This window comes from Astyanax mexicanus, chromosome 21 (assembly GCF_023375975.1).
Source record: "Astyanax mexicanus isolate ESR-SI-001 chromosome 21, AstMex3_surface, whole genome shotgun sequence".
Lineage (NCBI taxonomy): Eukaryota > Metazoa > Chordata > Actinopteri > Characiformes > Acestrorhamphidae > Astyanax > Astyanax mexicanus.
The window spans coordinates 23626406-23647511 of NC_064428.1; positions in this window are offsets into that span (position 1 = coordinate 23626406).

Sequence of the window (21106 nt, forward strand, 5' to 3'; positions counted from 1 at the left end):
TCCCAACCAAGCTGAAACAGATAGCAGCATAGTGCATCCCAAAATGCATCAACATTAACATTTTGAATATAATTTTCTATCAATTTTTTTGCCCATTTTCTCCCTAATTTAAACAACCAATTACCCAACCCACTCATTACGACTTCCCCTATCACTAGTGATGCCCAAACACCAGGAGTTTAAAGACTTGCACATGCCTCCTACGATACATGTAAAGTCAGACTCCACCTGTTTTCAAACTGCTGCTGATGGAGCACTGTTAAGTAGCATCACAGCACGCTCGGAAGAAAGCGCAGCGACTCGGTTCCGATACATCAGCTCACAGACGCCCTGTGCTGATCAACATCACCCTTTGGAGTGATGTGGGGAGAGAGCGCCATCTACCCACCCAGAGAGAGCAAGGCCAATTGTGCTCTCTCAGGATTCCAGCAGCTGAGGGGAAGCTATAGCTACTTCTTCCTGAAAACATTTGACACCTTCATTGAGGGGTCTGTTGTGTATTCTTGTAACATAGGGTTCCTTGCATTGTTTCACATTTTTTTTCCTACTTAAACAAAAAAAAATGGTCTGTTTACCATTGCCAATTATGGCAAGCAATTATTAACCTAAACACAGTTCTTCTCTCCTTCACAGTTTTTTGCAAACTATAGAACCTTAGCTGAGCTGTACTGTTTTTTTTTCTCAAAGGAGACTAGGTAAGCCTTAAAACATGACACTACCACCACCATGTTTCACAGACGGGATAAGGTACAGTACCAGTCAAAGTGTTAAACACTAAACCAAAATACTTTGTGAAGCATTTAGGTGGTTTCTGAGGCTGGTAACTCGGATGAACTTATCCTGTGCAACAGAGGTAACTCTTGCTCTTCCTTTTCTTGGGCGTTCCTGATGAGTGCCAGTTTCATCATAACATTTTTGATCTTTTTGGTCTTTGTGATATTTTCCAGGTTCTTGATTTTTTTTTAAACTTTATTTAGTTGAATATTTCTTGCCATGATGTGTATTAAAATATATCTGAAATACGGCTATTTACTGTATTATACCAACTCTACCTCTTCACAACTTCACAACTGATCTCTCTGGATAATGCAGTGCTTTCTTTCTATTCTACAAAACATTGTTCCAATAGCCTTGTGGCTTTTCCATGTGAGCTTTAGTGTTACGACCCAGTCTAGGGTCAGGCCGTAACAGAAAATAAGAGTGGGCTCCCTCCCCAGACCCTCTGCCAGACCAAACACTGAACACAAAAAAAAAAAAAAACAGGATGATTTTTATTGAAAAAATAAGGGAATATGACGTCAGGGGGGAGCATAGGGCAAAATAACAATCAAAATCAACTAACAAAACAAAGAGAACTAACTGAACCTGCAAAATACACTAAACTACTCTAACTCCCTGTCACCAAAACAGAAGAAAATGTAGTAAAAATGGTACTTTACCCAAATAAAAATGAGAACTGTAACAAAAACTAAAGCAACAAACCGAATACAAAACGGAGATGCTGTGTTCGTCTGAGCCGGATGCTGTTCCAGGTCAGGAAAGGGGCGGAGCCCCGAACGTCTCTTTCTTGCCTCAGGTTTTTCCTGGTTCTTTTATAGAGGGTGCCCCTGGTGGCCAATCAAAGTCCTGCATCAAAAAAATATCTAAAACCCACACAAACAGAACAGGTGGGCACTTAAAAGGAAAGATACTACCACTACCGTAATATTAGCAAACTGCAGTCAGGCAACAATATTCTTTTATTGGAAAGTAGTGGATTTCTCCTTGAAACCTCCTGCCATTGTTGTTCACTGTTTGCCTGATAGTGGACTCATAAACATTAACATTAGTATGTGAGAAAGGCTCCCTCATCACTGCCATCTCAATAATGTCACATCGTTGCTATTATCTGAAATAGAAAGTGAATGCACGTGTGAAGGCATAAATGTTGCTGAGCAATAGCTGAGAATAACTCCTGTTCCATGTTTTTTTTTTTTTTACATTTGTGATTAATAGCTCTCTCTGTGGTCCACTGGAGTCCTAAATATTTAGAAATGATTTTGTAACGACTTTTCCAGACTGAAAGATGATAATAAATGGAATAATTGTTTAAAAAATGCTTTTTGTATTTACGCAGGTTGTCTTTCTCTGATTTTATAGTTTTTCTCAAAAACATAATGAGACACAATGAACTCAACATGTAATCTGAGCCCTATGCGGATTGGATTAGTTTCTCAGGGGGACGTCTGTGAAAAATATTTCACACTTTTACTCAGGAGGACCAGTGAGTTTTTTGTAGGTTTGTAGGTAGGTAACTCAGCCTGTCATTTTTTCAGAGGACATGGTTGTTCCGGACAGGAATAAAATCACAGACGACCCCCACATTAAAAGAGAAAATTACCCCAGGACCCCCTGAGAAACTAATCCCGTCCAGATAGGGCTCTAGGCACCAACCCCCTTAAAAAATTCTGCTCAACTACAAGCACAATCAATTCCTGCTTTATATTCAAATCTCAGATCTAAAGCACACTTTTTTTAAAACACTACATACCAAATTGTCATGAAGAAAAGAAATCTGGGGGATGGGGGCAAATACTTTTTCACACCACTGTAACTTAAGGAGCAAAGGTTTTGGGGAAGCAATGAGGATGTAGCTCTCCAGCCTCTGGAGGCGAGTGAGTGATGTATTGTTCTTTTCTGCAGTGGTGGATGTTGTAGTGCTTTTTCAGCAGAGCCTGGCTGTGGGTTGATGCTTGGACCCTGATAACCAGTAGCCAGGGGTGTGATTACTGAAGCTTTCAAGGTTACTCTCTGAAAGGGCTTCGAGCATTGGCTGAACACTGGCAGAGCACTAGGACAGAGTGTGTGTGTGTGTGTGTCCGTGTTTGTGTGTGTGTGTGTGTGTGTGTGGCCTCAGGATTGAATGAGTAACCTCAGGATCTTTCACCTCAGTCGAACACAGTTCACCAATTACCAGCCTCCAGATGGGTGCCTCTCTCTCTCTCTCGTTCTCTCTCTCTCTCTCTCTCTCTTGGGCTCTCTCTCCCCCTCTCTCTCTCTCTCTCTCTCTCTCTCTCTTTCTCCCTCTCTCTCTTTCCCCCACTCCATCCCTCCGTCCCTCCCTCCCCACTGTTGGTGCTGTTGGTCTGTTGCACGTTTTTTTTTTTTTTTTTTTTGCAGAGTCAGTCATCCCTTGAGGCCTTTCTCTAATTACATAATTTGGCAGCAAGGTTATGTTAACATTCTGTTACACTTGCTGCTGCTGAAGTTGCCGAAAGATGTTGATCTTTCTGCCTGTAATGTCGTGATGCTCATACACACACGGACATACCAAACATCTTTGGACATAGGAATTAGTTTCAACAGCTCTGGAAAAAATGAAGAGAGCACGTCAGTTTCTGAAGCAGTTTCTCTGATTTTGCTATTTATAGGTTTATGTTTGAGCATTTATTTGCAGATCTCAGATAATGCAAAGAAAACAAGTTCATATTCATAAAGATTTAAGAGTTCAGAAAATCAATATTTGGTGGAATAACATTGGATTTAATAACAGTTTTCATGCATCTTGGCATCATGTTCTCCTCCACCAGGCTTACACACTGCTTTTGGATAACTTTATGCCTGTAATCCTGGTGCAAAAATTCAAGCAGTTCAGCTTGGTTTGATGGCTTGTGATTATTTTAAGTGTTTTCTTTTTTTTCCAGAGCTGTATAAGATCTTTTTGGTACTTTTGGCAGTGTGGGCAGTCCTGCTGGAAAATGAAAGTAGACATTCAACATCAGCAAATTTGGAAATCAAGGGAGGCATTTGGAAATCAAGTCAAAACAATTGGTCATATATAATATCCAAATTTTGGGGGTTTTCATTGGCTGTAAGCCATAATCATCAACAATAAAATGAATAAAATAGTGCGTAAAACATCTTCATAATTCGAACTGAATTACTGAAATAAAGATTAAAACTTTTCAATGATATTCAAATTGTTTTAGATGCACCTGTACGTACATCCACGGTAAAGTATTTAGGTCAGGCTCACACTTAAAGTGCATTTTTTTTTTTTTAGATAAGCAGGATGTCTGCATGAGTCAGAAATGCAAAAGAGCTCAAAGATACACCAAGGCCAGTGACCACGACACAGCGCATTAGGCAAATCTGTCTTTTAAAGCATGACTCTGTGCTCCCAGCCAGCCAGCGCTCTTCCTCGGGGGAAGCAGACACAGGTGGGTATGTGCTAACTGACATTTGTGTTAAGACTTTAGTCATGGTCCATAGGCCAAACATACACCCACTGCATTCCCACGATGGAGCGGCTGGTCCTGGGCGAGCGCTGCGTGCGAGCAGGAGAAGGCAGGAAGTTCTGTATACGTAGTGATATCACAGAGTGATGGAGATACAGATATATTCAGTCTAGTCTTAAGTGGATTTAACCTGCTTCTGGGATATACTGCAGCTTTATTCCCGGCAGCATGTGGGAGAATTTCACTTAGTGCCATTTGCAAGGTTAGCAGATATGTCTTAAGACATTTCCTTGGATACGTTTTTTATTTCCCTACAGAAATAACTCTTTTGCAATGGAGTGAAAACTCAATCAAAACAGGTCTTTCTGGAACGGTGAATTCGTATTGATATCAGTTTTGACTCAATAGAAACGTAGAGCAAATACTCTCATCTTTAAACATACGGTTGCAAAAATGCCTGCACCCAGAAGGGGCGTGTCAGAAAGTGCACTACTGTGCAAAAGAGTAGTGTAGTGGTGTGTTATGCAACATACCAGCCTTCCCACGCAGCTTAAATATTCACACAATTACTGCAGATTTCATGTTTGGTAAGCAGTGGCTTTTGCCACTGGATCTCTACCATCAGTACTGAACTTCTTAACCTATAGGCAAGTGAGACCTGCAGTTCTTTAGATGTACTGTAGTTGTTCTAGGTTCTTTCCTGACCTCCTGGATGAGTTTTCCATGCCCTTTTGGAGCAATTTCAGTAGGCCGGTCACTTCTTGCTTTTAATAGCTCTCACTATGGTCTGCAGGAGTCTCAAAGTTTTAAAAATGACTTTGTAACCTTTTCCAGGCTGATAGACGCCAATGACTTCATGAAACTTGACCTGAAAATTGACTTGATTCTAGAAATAAATAATAAATTAAATTAGCATTTTAAAACAGTTTTTTTTTGTTTTTACTCATGTTGTCTTTGTCTGTTACTAAAGTTAAAACGTTACGTTTCTTAATCTGAAAAATGTGTGTATGCCAAAAAAAGCAAAAACAATAAAAATCTCTATAGGAAAAATACTTTTTACTGTACAAAGCCAGGATCACACAATCAGATAGGATAATGTTGGTCAGAATGGTGTTGATTTCTCAAAAAGTGCTGTACTAGTTAAGCAGCAAATACGGCTCTGGAAAAAAATAAGAGACCACTTAAAAATGAGGAGTTTCTTTGATTTTACCAAATTTTAAAAACCTCTGGAAAAAAACCAAGAGGAAGATGGATGATCACAAGAAACCAACCATCAAACCAAGCTGAACTGCTTGAATCTTTGCACCAGGAGTGCAGGCATAAAGTTATCCAAAAGCAGTGTGTAAGACTGGTGGAGAAGAACATGCCAAGATGCATGTTTAAAACTGTGATTAAAAACCAGGGTTATTCCACCAAATATTGATTTCTGAACTCTTAGAACTTTATGAATATGAACTAGTTTTCTTTGCATTATTTGAGATCTGAAAGCTCTGCATCATTTTTTTTAGTATTTCAGCCATTTCTCAGTTTCTGCAAACAAATGCTCTAAATACTGTTCCTTTTACTCAAACATACATCTATAAATAGCAAAATCAGAGAAACTGATTCAGAAAGTGAAATTATTATTTTTTTCCATAGCTGTATATTGCAGAAAAGTATGAATTCTAAATAAAGCTTTGCCGTGTGCAAGCATAATTAGTATTTGTACCAGTTGCACAGATCAGGCAGGCTGCACACTACACACATTCTTATTCCACACACACACACACACACACACAGAAACACACACACAAACAAACCCACAGTTCAGTTTTACCCTGAGGGAGATATGCTTGGTTGCCGTTTCAGAACGAATGCCCTGTTGTCTAATCAGACAAGATCACACATTTAATTCACTTCTGAAAAATTCCCAAGCTCATATTATGCACCTAGAGTGAGTGTGTGTACATCCGCCGCGCTACTGTATATGCATGCATCTCTCTCTCTCTCTCTTTTTTTTTTTTTTGTCTTCAATTTGTGAATTCAAATGACTAGTCGCAGTGTATATCAGCCTGCAGCTCCTCGGCACATTTAAAAACCATGAATTCCTGGAGGTCAGATGCTTCCATAATGTAGTGCATCAAGAGCACAGACTGTGGGTTTAGCTGATTCAGTAATAGGTGTTCTCTGGGCATGCGGCTCCGACACCCGGAATTTCATTTTTTTATTTTATTTTTTTCCCCCTGTAAACGCTTGGCCTGCAATAGCTCAGCCCGAGCGTACAGTAAGTGAAGTTATTGCACCAAACGAGATTAGATGAACTTGTCAACATCTTTTGTTTCTGTTAATATTGCGCCAAGAGCTGTGAGAGAGGCTACTTCATCTGCCCGGTAATCAACAGCATATTGGGTTGTGAAATTGATGGCAGTGGTAATCTAGGAGCTCTGGTGGCGGCAAACGTTACCGCTGTTGTGGATATCTACCATGTTTACCAGGCACCTGCAGAAGGGAGGGGGGTGCAGAGGGGGCTGGAGCACAAGCCATTTTAATTTTAACTTTATTTTTTTTTTTTTATAAGTGTATATGTGAAAAAGTCATACCCATTTTGTCTGGGAAAAGTACTGTATTTTACCCCTTTTTCCCGCCGTTTTCAAGTATAAGTATTTTCCTGTAAATTTTCCTGTTTTTTATTAAATAAAAAAATGTAAAAATAATTAACCGCTGTGTGAATGAGAAAGCTCTTAATGCCAATCATGGTGCCGGTGTTCCGTCTAATTGTCCTACCCATCGATACATGCTTCCCAAAGGTACTGTGCATGCACTAGCCTACACAATTAAATTTTTTTCTCGTGTTTTTTATTTATAATTAATCTATTTTAGGGGGGTTTAGGTGCATTAAACAACCTGGACGCACTGTCATTGCACAAAAGTGTAAATGAAAACTATTAATTACAGTTATTATCATAAATAAACAAAAAAGCAGTTTGTAATGAGCTATATTTTCCATAACTCTGCCACGATACAATGATTTATGCAATCCAAACCTAATAACGTACATCTACTGGAATTTCACTTGGTACACGCTAGGGGTGGGCAATATTATATCGTATACAATATATCGTGACACAGAAATATCATGATATTAAAAATCCATATCGTGATAATAGGGCTGTTCTGTCTTAAAAGTAGTCTATTATTTACTGTGAAGCTTTAGGTGTATTTATTGTATAATTGTTTTAGTTTGCAGTTTATATGCATGCACTAAATATTCTGCAATATTATTTGCTGCTTTTATTATTTTATGCTATATTATTTATTTTGCCACATTATGATTGTACTGTTATACTATTATACTATATTCCTGAAATGAATGGATTTTTTTAGTTTTCCTATATCGCCAGGTATATCGTTTTCGCAAAAATACCCTGAAATATCGTGATATTATTTTAGAGCCATATCGCCCACCCCTAGTACACGCCCAAAAATAGTGCTTCTAACAGCTTCACACTGCACAGATATATGCACTGGAACACAGGACCTTCTTGCTGTATTTACTTTGTTGCTCCGACAATCGACAGAACACCGGTTCACGGATAAGGTCCCGCCGTTCAGGGGAAACAGCCAATCAGCTTGCTAGTTTTGCGGAGCGTGGAGGACAGTTAGTGTGAGTGGGGATCCATCCAACAAACCCCCCCCCCCCCCCCCCTTCGCTGCAAGTTTTAACGGTAACGGTAGGCTTCTTTTTTTTACATTTCTTTTTTTTGGTTTCTTTCTTTTGTTTTATTGTTTTCAGGTAATGCTTATTTATATTTGACTTTTTATGTGTTTACATTTATTTTTTCATCTGTAGTAAAATAAAAATTTTATTAGTTATTAGTTACATTTGTATTATCTATTACCTTCTGTCAAATTCGTGCTCCATGTGCCCCCTTTTGACTTTGAGCACCTGCCCCTCCAAAGGTCTCTGCACGGCCCTGATGTTTACAGATGTCGGTAGAAGAAAAAAAAAAAAAAAAGAGCCGTGGTGTTTCAAGCTAATGTTTCTCTGCATTTTTGGCTCCAGGCTCTGATGTACAACGTCCCTCAATTTTTTTCTTTTATAGCACAATTAAGAGTGAGGTTAAAGCATGGAATGGATTGAAATAACAATAATAGCACTCCCACCAAATCTGTCTTTAAAGCTCATGCAAATAGTAATGCCAGTAATGTAGTCACTAAGGGCCTTTACGGCTGTGTTTTTATTCAGTATGGACACAATGAGTAACGCAACAGAGGGCTGGTGTGTTTTTTTTTATAACAGAGCAAAAACAAAATGTTTACTGGCTTATGCAAAGTGTCGACTGGCCTAAAGCGTAAAGCATGGTGCAGTGGGTTTTCTTAATGATTCAGACGGGATTAGTCCTACATGAGGACGTATCCAGATGTAATTACTGCCAGGACGTCTCTGCAGTTTTAGTTCCATACAAATCCTTCCTGACTGTAACTTTTTATGGCTTTGTTATAGAGGAAGTCTACTTTTTCTCGCAATAAAGTCAACTATATAAAAAAACATTTGTTAAAACAATGAAAAACTTATCCCAGAGATGGTTGAAAAACCAGATTACAGGGTCTTTCCACAAGAAGGCGTAAAAGTGCTGTCATTAACTGCCCTGTAAAAAGGCTTGCAGAGGCTACTTTTGGTAGTGTACCTCCTGGTGAGAGATCGTTGATGGCAAAATAAAGTTTAATTCAAATTAAACAACTCAATCAATGTTGGTGTCTTATTTTCTTTTAATTAGTGACCACAAAAAGTCTTAATTAGGATGAAAATCAATCGTAAGTTACAAATGATGCTACTATGGGAATTTGGAGTAATATGATGGCAAATTTGGGGGAAAAAATGCCCATTTGTTTGAATATAGACCAGAATTTAGACACCTATAAAATAAGAAAATCAAATAATTATCAAGTGGGCCCACTAAAGTGTGGACGATTACTTGTAATAGTATTTTTTATTCAAGTAAAAATACTGTACGAATTTGAATGAATCAGGAAAATTGCCAATTAGGTTGTATGTAGACCAAAGTTTGGGGTCCTATTAAACCGTCCTATATAAAGGGCTATCAAGTCAAGTCAAGTAGTTTTATTGTCAATACTGCATATGTACAGGACATACAGAGAATTGAAATTACGTTACTCTCCTTCCCAATTTTACAGCAAGTACAGATAATAGATATAATAAAGGAGAATGGGAGACACTATGTGTACAATACAGCAGGGACACAAATAGACATACATGAGACAAAAACAAGGTGCAGTGGTGTGGGGGAGGAATAGATATATAAATATAAGTAAATAAGTAAAAAAAAAATAGATATATAATTATAATATAAAAGAGTGGGAGACACTATGTTCAATACAGCAAGACACAATAAACATACGTAAGACAATAGTGCAATATTGATGGTGATTGAGATGGAATGACAGTAAAAATAGTAAATAACAGTAGTGCAAATACGGTATATGGTATATGGTATATAGCTTAATCATATAAAGGGCTTTCATATAAATGGCTATCATATATAGGGCTATCATATCACACCACTAAATTCATAGCAATGTCATTCTCATTTATTCAAGGAACAGTAAAACCCAAGTAAAAAATTCAGGTAATATTACTGTAGCAATTTTGAGTAAAAGGAAGTCAAACCAAGGGAAAAAGTCTATTTTTTTTTGCAAAAAAAAAACTGATTTTGAAGTCTTATAAAATCAGAAAATCAAACTGTTATCAAATGACACTACTAAATTATCGAAGAAGCCTTTCTGTAATATTAATGACATAAGTATCAAGTTATTTTACTGTACCATTTTGGAGTAATGGAAGGTCAAACTTAGGGAAAATGTCCATTTGGTTTTGCATAAACCAGAATATTGAGTCATATAAAACAAGCCAATCAAATTGTTATCAAAGCATCTGTGCTTCTCACTTCAAGGCAATAAATCTTATTTTCTTCTTGGATGAGAATTTTTTTCACTAAGCATTGTTCCAAGTGTAAGATTATTTTGCTTATTTTAGAAATAATGATTTTAATCAGTCTTACTTAGAAGTTTCTCCAAAGAAGCACAAAAGTCACATATTAAGTCACTCCAAATTGATTTCCAAAAAAAAGCTAAATTTACTGATGATCAGTGATGGTTTGGAGAGTCATGTCATCTGCTGGTGTTGATCCACTGTGTTTTATTATCAAGTCTAAAGCCAGTGCAGTGTTTTCCTGGAAAAAAAATCTAACAGCACTTCATGCTGCTTCCCTCTTCTGACAACTTTTATAGACATACTAATTTCCTTTTCCAGCAGGACTTGGCACACTGCCCACACTGCCAAAAGTACCAACTGCTTTTATATAATATAATATTGTAACTTTCTAAAACACAGATTTTTGGGTTTTCATTGGCTGTAAGCCACAATCACACAATCAACAATAAAAGAAATAAACACTTAAAATAGATAAAAACACTGTGTGTGTCACGCCTGATATGGACACTGTAGTTCCTAACAGTTCCCATCTGCTCCCGAAACTACAATCCCCAGCATGCACCTGACAACACCATGTGTTCGGACTCACACTCAATTGCTGCACTTTCTCACGCTAGTCAAGTGATTTCAGCTGTTAGTAGCTGATACATGTATGTAAAAGTGTTTGTTTGAATTTAATTTATTTGCGAAGTATTGCCAGTGTTTATCCAGCGACATTGTTTTTCCGTGTATTGAGCCTTTTTTTTCTCTGTTTGTACTTTGTTTTCTGGTTGTTTGCGCTGTATTTCTGGCTCAGGATTTTTCTTTGGTCTAGTGTTATTGGCTCTGATGTATCGGTATGTATTCTTACTCTGGTTTTGACCACTGCTTGTATTTTTTCGTTTTGCTCTCAGTATTATAGCTTACTCTACTTTTAACCGCAAGTTTCTAAGTTCCGTCTGTAGCGTTACAATGTGTAACGCTATAATATATAAATTATGAGTTTCACATTTTAAACTGACTTACTGAAATAAAGTACTTTTTTTTTTACTTTTCTGTGATATTCATTTTTTTTTAAATGCACTATTATTTTATGTATTTTTTGGCAGTGGATTATTTGCATGTGGATTATAGCTAGCTTTGAGCTAGCTTTATTCATGTAAAATAAAGGTTCTATACTACAAACAGCATACAAAGAATCTTTTATCAGTCTTTATTTTCACTCTTAAGTGGATGGGAGGTGAACAAGAACAGAAGGAACTTGGAGCTCCAGCCTAAGTCTAATAGCTATGCACAAAGCTGCTGCTTTGCTTTCAGGCGTTACTCGCTGGCCTGATCAAAAGCAACAGTAGACTCGGGATTAGGACAGTGAATAGCCGGCGCTCGCGGTAAACGGCTCTCCCGGTAAACGGCTCTCCCGGTCGCTGGCGGAGAGATGAAAAGCAGCAGGGAAAGGTGATTTGTGACAGATTTACACCCCTGAGAGCATTGTCACTGGCACCCAATTTCAGCCAAGTTGTTTTGCAGGGGCAGGACCAAGCCGCTCGTCCTCCACATCCCTCCGTGCCAACCCCCCCAATCCCCTCACCCTCCTTCACCCCATCCACTGTTCTAAAGAGGAAAATAGATTGTGAAACTCTCCGGGTGGAGAGCTTCTCCTCAGCTGGTTCTGATTATTGCGATGGCCTGGTAAATGGCGGTTGGCAAAAAGAATGGAAGGAGGAGGTTCGGAAGAGAGAGAGAGAGAGAGAAAAAAACTCTATGAGGAGATAGAGATAGAGGACGGTGTTGTTCCCTTAGATAGATAGAGAGAAAGAGATGAAAAGAGAGAGAGAGAGAGAGAGAGAAAGAGAGAGACATTGTCAGGCCAGTAGCTGAATTTATCTTTTACAGAGTGTTGTCATATCACTCTGTCGGAAAGATTTTAATCTTCATCCATTTCAGCAGAGAGAGCTGCTGCATTTCATTTGAATCAAACGGCAAAAAAAAACCCCAGAAAAACAATACAACCCCCCAAAAAAAGACCAGCATCCAGAGGTGCTCCTGCAAACGTAACCAGAGAAGACACGTCCGTTTCATTCCAGAGGCGTCTCAAGCTAAGGGACATGTTTGCTGGGACGATGCCAAAGTCATTAACATGCTATTTGTGATGAGGATGGAAGAGATTAATAAAAAAAATATATATATATATATAAATAAATCACTGTATCTCTCCCTTCACTGAAATCTCTAATTGCTCTTTATTCTCATGAGACCTGGCTACTCATCAGTCTGGATCCTACGAGTCAAGCAGTATTTATGTAATTTGAATCTGTACAAATCTTACTGATCTATCTAGAGGACGTCTTGATCTTTTCAGTGATGGTTTCTCAAGCATTTGTGTCTTATTTCAAATATAGCTTTGCAGTCACAGTCTTTTTTTTTTTGCAGATATTTAGTTTCAAATTGTTTATCCAACATAATAAAACCAGGATTCAGGTTTGAATCCAAAACATAACAGTTACCAGCATATTTACGTGTCACCTTCACTTCCTGTTCCATACCTTCCCATCGTCTGTCTTCATGTTTTCCTCCCGTCTCTTCGTGTTTTTTCCCCATGTGCTCCTTAGCACATGGCCCTGTCGTGTTTTCATTATATCCTCTCTTGTCTCCCTTAGTCCTTTGTGTTTCCACGTGTCTCATTTGTAGCTCCACCCCCTCATTACCTTCTAACCTAACCCTTGAGAAATTGTACAAGAACCGACAAGCAGTGTTGAGCACGTTACTATGAAAAAGTCATTAGTTATAGTTACTTGTTACTTCTCCAAAAAAGTAACTAAGTTAGTAACTGAGTTACTCCACAATAAAAGTAACTAGTTACCAGTGAAAGTAACTATTGCCTTACTTTTGCATACCTGTCAAGTTTTGAACTTAAAAATAAGGGAAATTTTCTGCCTCCCGCTTTGAGCAGTCCCACCACCCAACTGAGGTTCAGTATCCCTTACATTTTAAGACAGGTTGACAAGAAATCTAAAATAACCACTTGTAAATCACTTACAGACTTACAATCACTTTTCTGTCAGGGATGCACTCTTTTATGTACCCTTATTTAATTCCATTGATTTACAAATTCTGCATAATGCGCTTTTACTAAAGGACATGGACCAGATATATTCCATCAATGAATCCATTCCTCAATAAAGTACGCAAAACAGTACACCAACAATGGATTTCATGTAGCAATGTAATAATGTAAACAATTCACCACACTGACCCTCCTCTGCGCTCCGCAAAACCAGCAAGCTGATTGGCTGTTTCTCCTGAAGGCGGAACTTTTTCCTTGAACTGGCACCATGATTGGCATTTAGAGATTTAATAATCTCTCATAAGTACTGTCATAAATACTAATACGGAAGGACGGAAAAAAAGAGGGGTAAAATACGGTAGTTTCCGGACCAAAACGGGGGACTTGATGGGTATGCATTTGTAAAAAAAATTAAGTTTATTGAGTGGCTAAAGTAATGTGCAGTAACGAGGTGTCGGAAATGGTAACTATGTTATAGTTACAATCATAATAATTAGTTAGATTACTCGTTACTGAAAAAAGTAACGGCGTTACTAACGTTATTTCAGCGCCGTTACTCCCATCACTGCTGACAAGGGATCCAAAGGGACTATAAACACACACGGAAGTGAAACAGGAAACACCTGGAAAAGGTAATGAGGGGGCGGAGTTACTAAACATGAGGACACAAGGGAAAAAAAAAACACGAGGAGACCAGAGAAAAACTTGGAGACAGACAAGGGGAGGACACGGAACAGGACGAGAACTATTATTTTATGTTTTTAAATGTATCATACGTTTTTTTATTCAATATTTAAAGCATGAATACCTGTTTAACTATAATTTTTTTAAATATGTATAATTATGTGCCTTAAAATTAATATAAGCATTTTCCAAATACAAGGTGTTTTGATCACGGTTTTTCCCCTTAATGATATATACCTTTTTTGATTATTACAAAACCTATAAAAAGCCTTGTCCATCATTCTGAAAACACATTTTCATTTCATTTCATTGCATTGTCCTAGTAATGTATTTGACACATAAATATAATTTTTTTTTAATTTCTGAAATTGTGCAAAACAATTAAACCCTTAAAAGCCACAATGACCTTTGTAGTCATAAAAAAAAAAAAAAAAAGTATTTAAACTTATTAAATCTCATATGGTTACATGCTTAATAAAAGACAAAAACGCTATGCATATACAATCTTTCCTTTATGTTCTGCTATTAAATGTATCAGAAGCTATTTGAACATGTTTTATTCAATATTAAATAAGTACTTTGAGAACAACACAAAGTTATTGATTGACAAACAGTTTCTACTTACCTGTTTCTGCTTAATTATAATTGTCCATGATTTGTACTAAATGTGTGTGCTTTAAATTTTATTAGTATTTTTCAAACACAAGGTGATTTAATTATTATTTTATTTAAAGGTAATGATATATACCTTTTTTAAATATCACATCATCAATAGCCCTGTCTATTATTCTGCAAAACTTTTCTACACTATTTAATTTTCCTAATAATGTGTTTGACAGAGGTTGATGTCTATACATGTGGTGCTTTAATAGCATCAGTGAATTCATGCAGACTATACAGAACTTTAACACAAACAAAAGGCTTTCTTTAAAAAGTACATTAGCAATTACCAATCTGTGACAACTCGATCTGTTATCACACCTCCAGCTCATTAAGGTTTCTTGTGCTTATTTTTTCTGAGGTTGGTCAACCTTGGCTAAATACTTGTAGTTTAATCTTGAGTGTGAAAGTGGCCACTGTAGTGGAAAATCAGCAAAAAACGCACAATCATCAACAGGGAAAAAAGATAACTCACTGTAATAGCCAACAGTTGATTTAAAAAAAACGATAAGAGATAATTGTACAGTCCAGGGATGGCCGGGTCAGTAACTGCCTGATAGAAAGTAAAAGAAGAGTTGAAAGACATACAATTTACTGTAGATGGAACCACTGAGAAAATTGTTATATTTTTCTCAACAAACCAAAGGCGATTTACCAATTAAATGAAGCCTCTTTTTCAGATGTAGTCAATCATGATCACTAACAGAAAGTTAACAGATCTTGGCCTTGAGTACCACTTAATTACTTACTCACTAAATGTGTGTATAATTTTTGATGGTTCCCTAGTTTCAGAGAATTTTTTTTCCTATTAAAGAAATGTATGTTGTCACGTAAGTCTTCCCTTAGAACCCTCGGTCATGTGTTTGTCTTCAACCAATCATAAACAGTTCCCAAGATTATGTTAGTAACCTAGTCTGTTTGGTTGCAATTTTTGCGAAGTATTGCCAACTCTACTGTTGCATTCTGAGGGCCCTGTAGTAAGTAATCTTGCGCAAGGGATGTCGCGATGCTCATTGCTATCTTATACCACGTCAACAGTCAATTTTTATCACGCCTTGCAACTTTTTCGTTAAAATAGAATTGGAGTTTAGGAATATATCTACACTGATGGGTGTGGTGGTCTGGAAGAGAGGTTTGTTATGGTAAATTTCCATCCATGGTTTGTTTCCATCTTAGTGGCAGAAAACACAGGTGCGCCACCAACCTATTTGAACCCTGACAACAGTCAGTATTCACCCGTCCATACCTATCTTATTAGCTATGCGGGTGCACAAATCTAGCATTAACATCAACAATAAACAAAACGAAGAATAAAATAACATTGCTGTTCCTGTAAATTACCTTTACAGCGTGAACATGCAGATCGCTATCTTCTGCTGAGTTTCGCAAAGTGCTGCGCTGTTAAGATGCGAAAATGCCAAAGTCAGAGCACACCTGGCTCTTAAAGGGAATGGCAAGTGACACAATGATTGGTTTATTTCACGTTACGCCCAAAACACAAGCCATGCAAGGTGTATTTTTTCCTCTCTTACAATAACAAAGACACAATGACACGCCCTAAATCAAGCTGAGCGATACGCAACTCATTTATCGTCTATAAATCGCTAAAATAGGGCCCTGAGTGTTCTCTCTCATCTTTCTTTTGCCTGTTTGTTATTGACCTCTGTCATGTTGTCATTCCTCCTGGTCTGATTTTACTACTTTCCTTGCTTTTTGACCTTGGTTATCTTTTTTTTATGTTTCAGTTTCAGTTTTTGTTTTCCTGGCCTTGTAACTTACTGTAACTCCAGTTTATCATCTACTGCTCAGCTCATTCTGATTAAACTTTTCTTTCATATCTGCGAGCGTCTGGCCTGTAACTCACATCTGACAGTTGTACACTTCTAGTACACTCCACGACGTCAGATTGTCATGATGTATTTAAATGTCTAACCACAGCCACTGGCCTACATTTTCTGTTATATATATATATATATATATATATATATATATATATATATATATATATATACAGCTCTGTAAAAAAAAAAATTCTCTCTAAATGTTTGGCAGCTTTTCCATTAAGCAAAGCTGAGCTACTTCAATTTCTGTGCCAGGATTGGCCTAAAGTCACCCTACAGCCCTGTGAAAGACTGTTGGAGAGCAGGCCAAGATATAAAAGCTGTGACTGACAACTTATTGTCAGATTATTTTTTTACTCTTATTGATCCAAATAACGTTGTTCTACAGCCCTATTGAACAGGTTGCACTTCTGAATCTTTCTTGAAGCAAATATGAGCACTCCAGGGAGCAAATGTTATAATATTCTACAGCGTGATATGCAGTGATGTCAGTTATGCGTTACTTAGAAATGCGTTACTCGGTAACACTTTATAATACTGTTCCATAGTTAATAGGTAACTAAGCAGTAACTAAGCAGTAACTAATTCATAGTGCTGCATTAACACCTAAATATTTTCTATTAACTACCAGGGAGTACTGAATAATTACTCAGTAGATAGTACTGAACTAATGATTATAGTAGTTCACTATTAACTTCACAATAATTACTGAGACTTACATATCTCCCAGAGAACTACTTACTAATGATGTCTTCTTTATAATAACTATTCATTAATTACTGCTCAAATCAACATTAACTACTGAAAACCCTTACATGCCACCTGGGGAACTATAGATCTAAATCAGTCTACACAAACAATTATTCTATCAGTGGTGATATTAAAGGCATATTTGAGTGACACCATTTGTAGCAGTAGTAACCTTAATTACCTTATTATCATCATTATCTTCCAAATATTAGCAACATATAGTAAAATACTTCAGTGTCATAATCTGCTTAAACCCCATTTTTAAAAGAAAAAAAGAAAAAAGAAAAAATAATGTAATATTATTACATAGTAGACATTATTTATGTTCTCCAGAAGACTCTATGACTGACTGTACTCAATTTTGTTATAATTATTAGGATAATTACGGTAATTCCACAGCGCCAGACCGCTAGCCTCTATCAGTGTGTTTATCTGCTGCTGCAGGTTATTCAGTGGTGATATTAAAGTCAGTGACACCACTTATCATATTGTGGCGGCTCTGGGTTGTGTGTGTGTGTGGCTGCCTGTAGGCATGTTTCTGTTCTCCTGTGTGCGAGGATGACAGGGGTGGGGCATCTCCCTTGGGAGGGGTTATGCAGAGAGGGTGGGCACCACTCTGGATCTGCCATCTGGGAGACACACAGCTGGGTTGGTGGCCTTTGGGCTGTTTGAGCTCTGTGGGGAATGGTTTTAGCTCTCCTAGTCTTGTTAAAGACTGTAAGTGAGTGGCAAGCCTGTTCAATAAAGGAGCTGTTGAGCATTCAGCATGAGTCTCACGGGTCTTCCTTCCTCTTCCACGCCACAATATATTAACCTTGCTTACCTTAGTATGCTCAATATCTTCCAAATGTTAGACACACTGAAATGTGCAGTAGTCTGCTTAACCCCCATTTTTGTAATATTCTGTGAGTGTGTTACAAGTGTTTATTCTAAACCTGTGCTCTTCTTCAGTCCTCCTGGAGATGTGCTCAGTAGAAGTGATGGCTCACATACAGCTTTACTCTAGGTTGTGTCCTAGATCCTTATTCTGGGGGAAATCATGTTTTAATGAATAAATATTTGTGTTAGATAACGAACTAGGCATCCCTGTGTTCTTCATAGATAATTAATAAGGGGTCCCTGTCTTCTTTTTTCGGGAGTTAACAGCAGCACATGGTAACCCATTACTAATGACTGAGGAGTTACTGTGTTCTTCTTTAGGAGTTACTGTAGATCATGTCACAGTATTATAAAGTGAGAAACATGGTAACTAATTACTAATTACTGAGGAGTTACTGTGTTCTTCTTTAGGAGTTACTGCAGATCATGTCACAGTATTATAAAGGGAAATATACATTAATAATAATAATAATAATAATAATAATAATAATAATAATAACACACATTTAACCTAGCTAACTAACACACACACACATTTAAACTAGCTAACACAATTAACCTAGCTAACACACACACACATTTCCCCTAGCTAACTTAGCTTGCTAACTAACACACATTTAACCTAGCTAACTAACACACACGCATTTAACTTGCTAACACACATATAACCTAGCTAACTAACCCACACATAAAAATTAACTTAGCTAGCAAACGAACACACATAACCTAGCTAACTAACACACATTTGAACTAGCTAACTAACACACACATAACCTAGTTAACTTAGCCAGTTAACTAACACACACATAACCTAGCTAACTTAGCCAGTTAACTAACACACACATAACCTAGTTAACTTAGCCAGTTAACTAACACACACATAACCTAGTTAACTTAGCCAGTTAACTAACACACACATAACCTAGCTAACTTAGCCAGTTAACTAACACACACATAACCTAGCTAACTTAGCCAGTTAACTAACACACACATAACCTAGTTAACTTAGCCAGTTAACTAACACACACATAACCTAGTTAACTTAGCTGGCTAACGCTAACTACACACACAACTTAGCTAACTTAGCCAGCTAACACACATCCTAAAGCTGGTTAACAACCCACAAAGAGTCCTCATCTGATCCGGGGGTAAAATAAGCTGGAAAAGATCTCAATATCTTGATTACTAGTTTATTTTCAATCAAATACAGAAATATGAAAGCAGCAGAGTCTCTCTTAATCCTCCTCCGGCAGCAGCAGCAGCGCACAGCAGCACAGCAGAGAATTTACACGAAGGACCAGGAGAGCTGCGTCCGCTGTGAAATTACCGTAATTATCCTAATATTATACTAATTATACTAATGCTCAGTAAAATAAATCTCTGTGAGACTGCAAACGCTGAAGATACACTTTTATAAGGCTGAAATCTAGTATTAAAGCAATGATTGTTACATTATTACAGTCTTACAGTCATTCTTAGAGTCTTAGATGCCTTCTGGAGAACTTTCATCAATGTCTTCTATGCAATAATATTACGTTATAATGTTGTTTTTTTCTTCCAAAAATGATGGTTAAGCAGAGTAATACACACTGTAGTATTTTACTATATGTTGCTAATATTTGGAAGGAACTGAGGATAATAAGGTAATTAAGCTTACCACTACTACAAATGGTGTCACTTGCTTAATTCAAATATGCCTTCAATTAATATGCATTAATATTAATGATTATTAATGATTTAGATCTATAGTTCCCCAGGTGGGATGTAACGGTTTTCAGTAATTAATGTTGATTTGAGCAGTAATTAATGAATAGTTATTATAAAGGAGACATAATTAGTAAGTAGTTTTCTGGGAGATATGTAAGTCTCAGTAATTATTGTGGAGTTAATAGTGAACTACTATAATCATTAGTTCAGTACTATCTACTGAGTAATTATTCAGTACTCCCTGGTAGTTAATAGAAAATATTTAGGTGTTAATGCAGCACTATTAATTAGTTACTGCTTAGTTCCTGCTTAGTTACCTATTAACTATGGAACAGTATTATAAAGTGTTACCCGTTACTCTAATCTGACCCTTTTTTCAGTAACGAATAATCTAACACGTTACTATTTCCAATCCAGTAATCAGATTAAAGTTACTTATCCAAGTAACAAGAGCGCCCTTCCCCACCCCCCTCTGCTCTCCCGCAATCACACGCGTCTCTCTTCTGTTAATGAGGTACAACCATTGGTTTACTCACCGCACTCCCCTGTCTCTCTCTCTCTCGCGCTCTGCGTGTCTTTAGTTTCCGCCCATTCTCGTTTTTCCGCCAGTTCTCGGGCTCACTATCTCTTGATAAAGGCGTTTTTTCCCCGGCCACGTCCCAATTCACTAGCCTGGGCAGCGGTCTGCACAGATCTGATTGGCCGAGGAGAGCGTCTGAAGATTTTACACCACACGTGATTGGTATGCAAGTTTTCTGTGCCGCAGAGCGCCTATACCCTAAAGACGAGAAAAGTTCTGACGCTTTAAATGAACACTGTCAGAATTAATTCCTTTTCAGTAGTTTATGGGTTTGGGTCCGCATTGGACAACGTCTGGGTACGGACCCGGACCGCAGTCCGCATATATGTTGTAATGGGGTGGAGTGCTACAGGTAGGTGGCACTCCAGCCCAGAGAGTTGTAGAACCCAATGGCAGAACAGTAGATCTCAAAGCAGGTAAACCCAAGAAAAAGGAAAATAATAATAATAATGATAATAATAATAATAATAAATATATAATCGTTAATATATATATATATATATATATATATATATTTATTAATAGGATATATAATAATATATAATAATATTATATATATATATATATAATTACTATTATTATTAAACCCCGCTCCACACGGGGATCGAACTCAGGCTGTCGCGGTCGCGGCCCAATGCTCTAACCGCTGCACCAGCGAGCGGGCGGACGCGGCCGCTTTAATCACTCTTTAAAGGGCCTCCGCCGAAAGGGGCGGAGCAACGAAAACGGGCGGAGAGTGAAAACGAGAGTGAA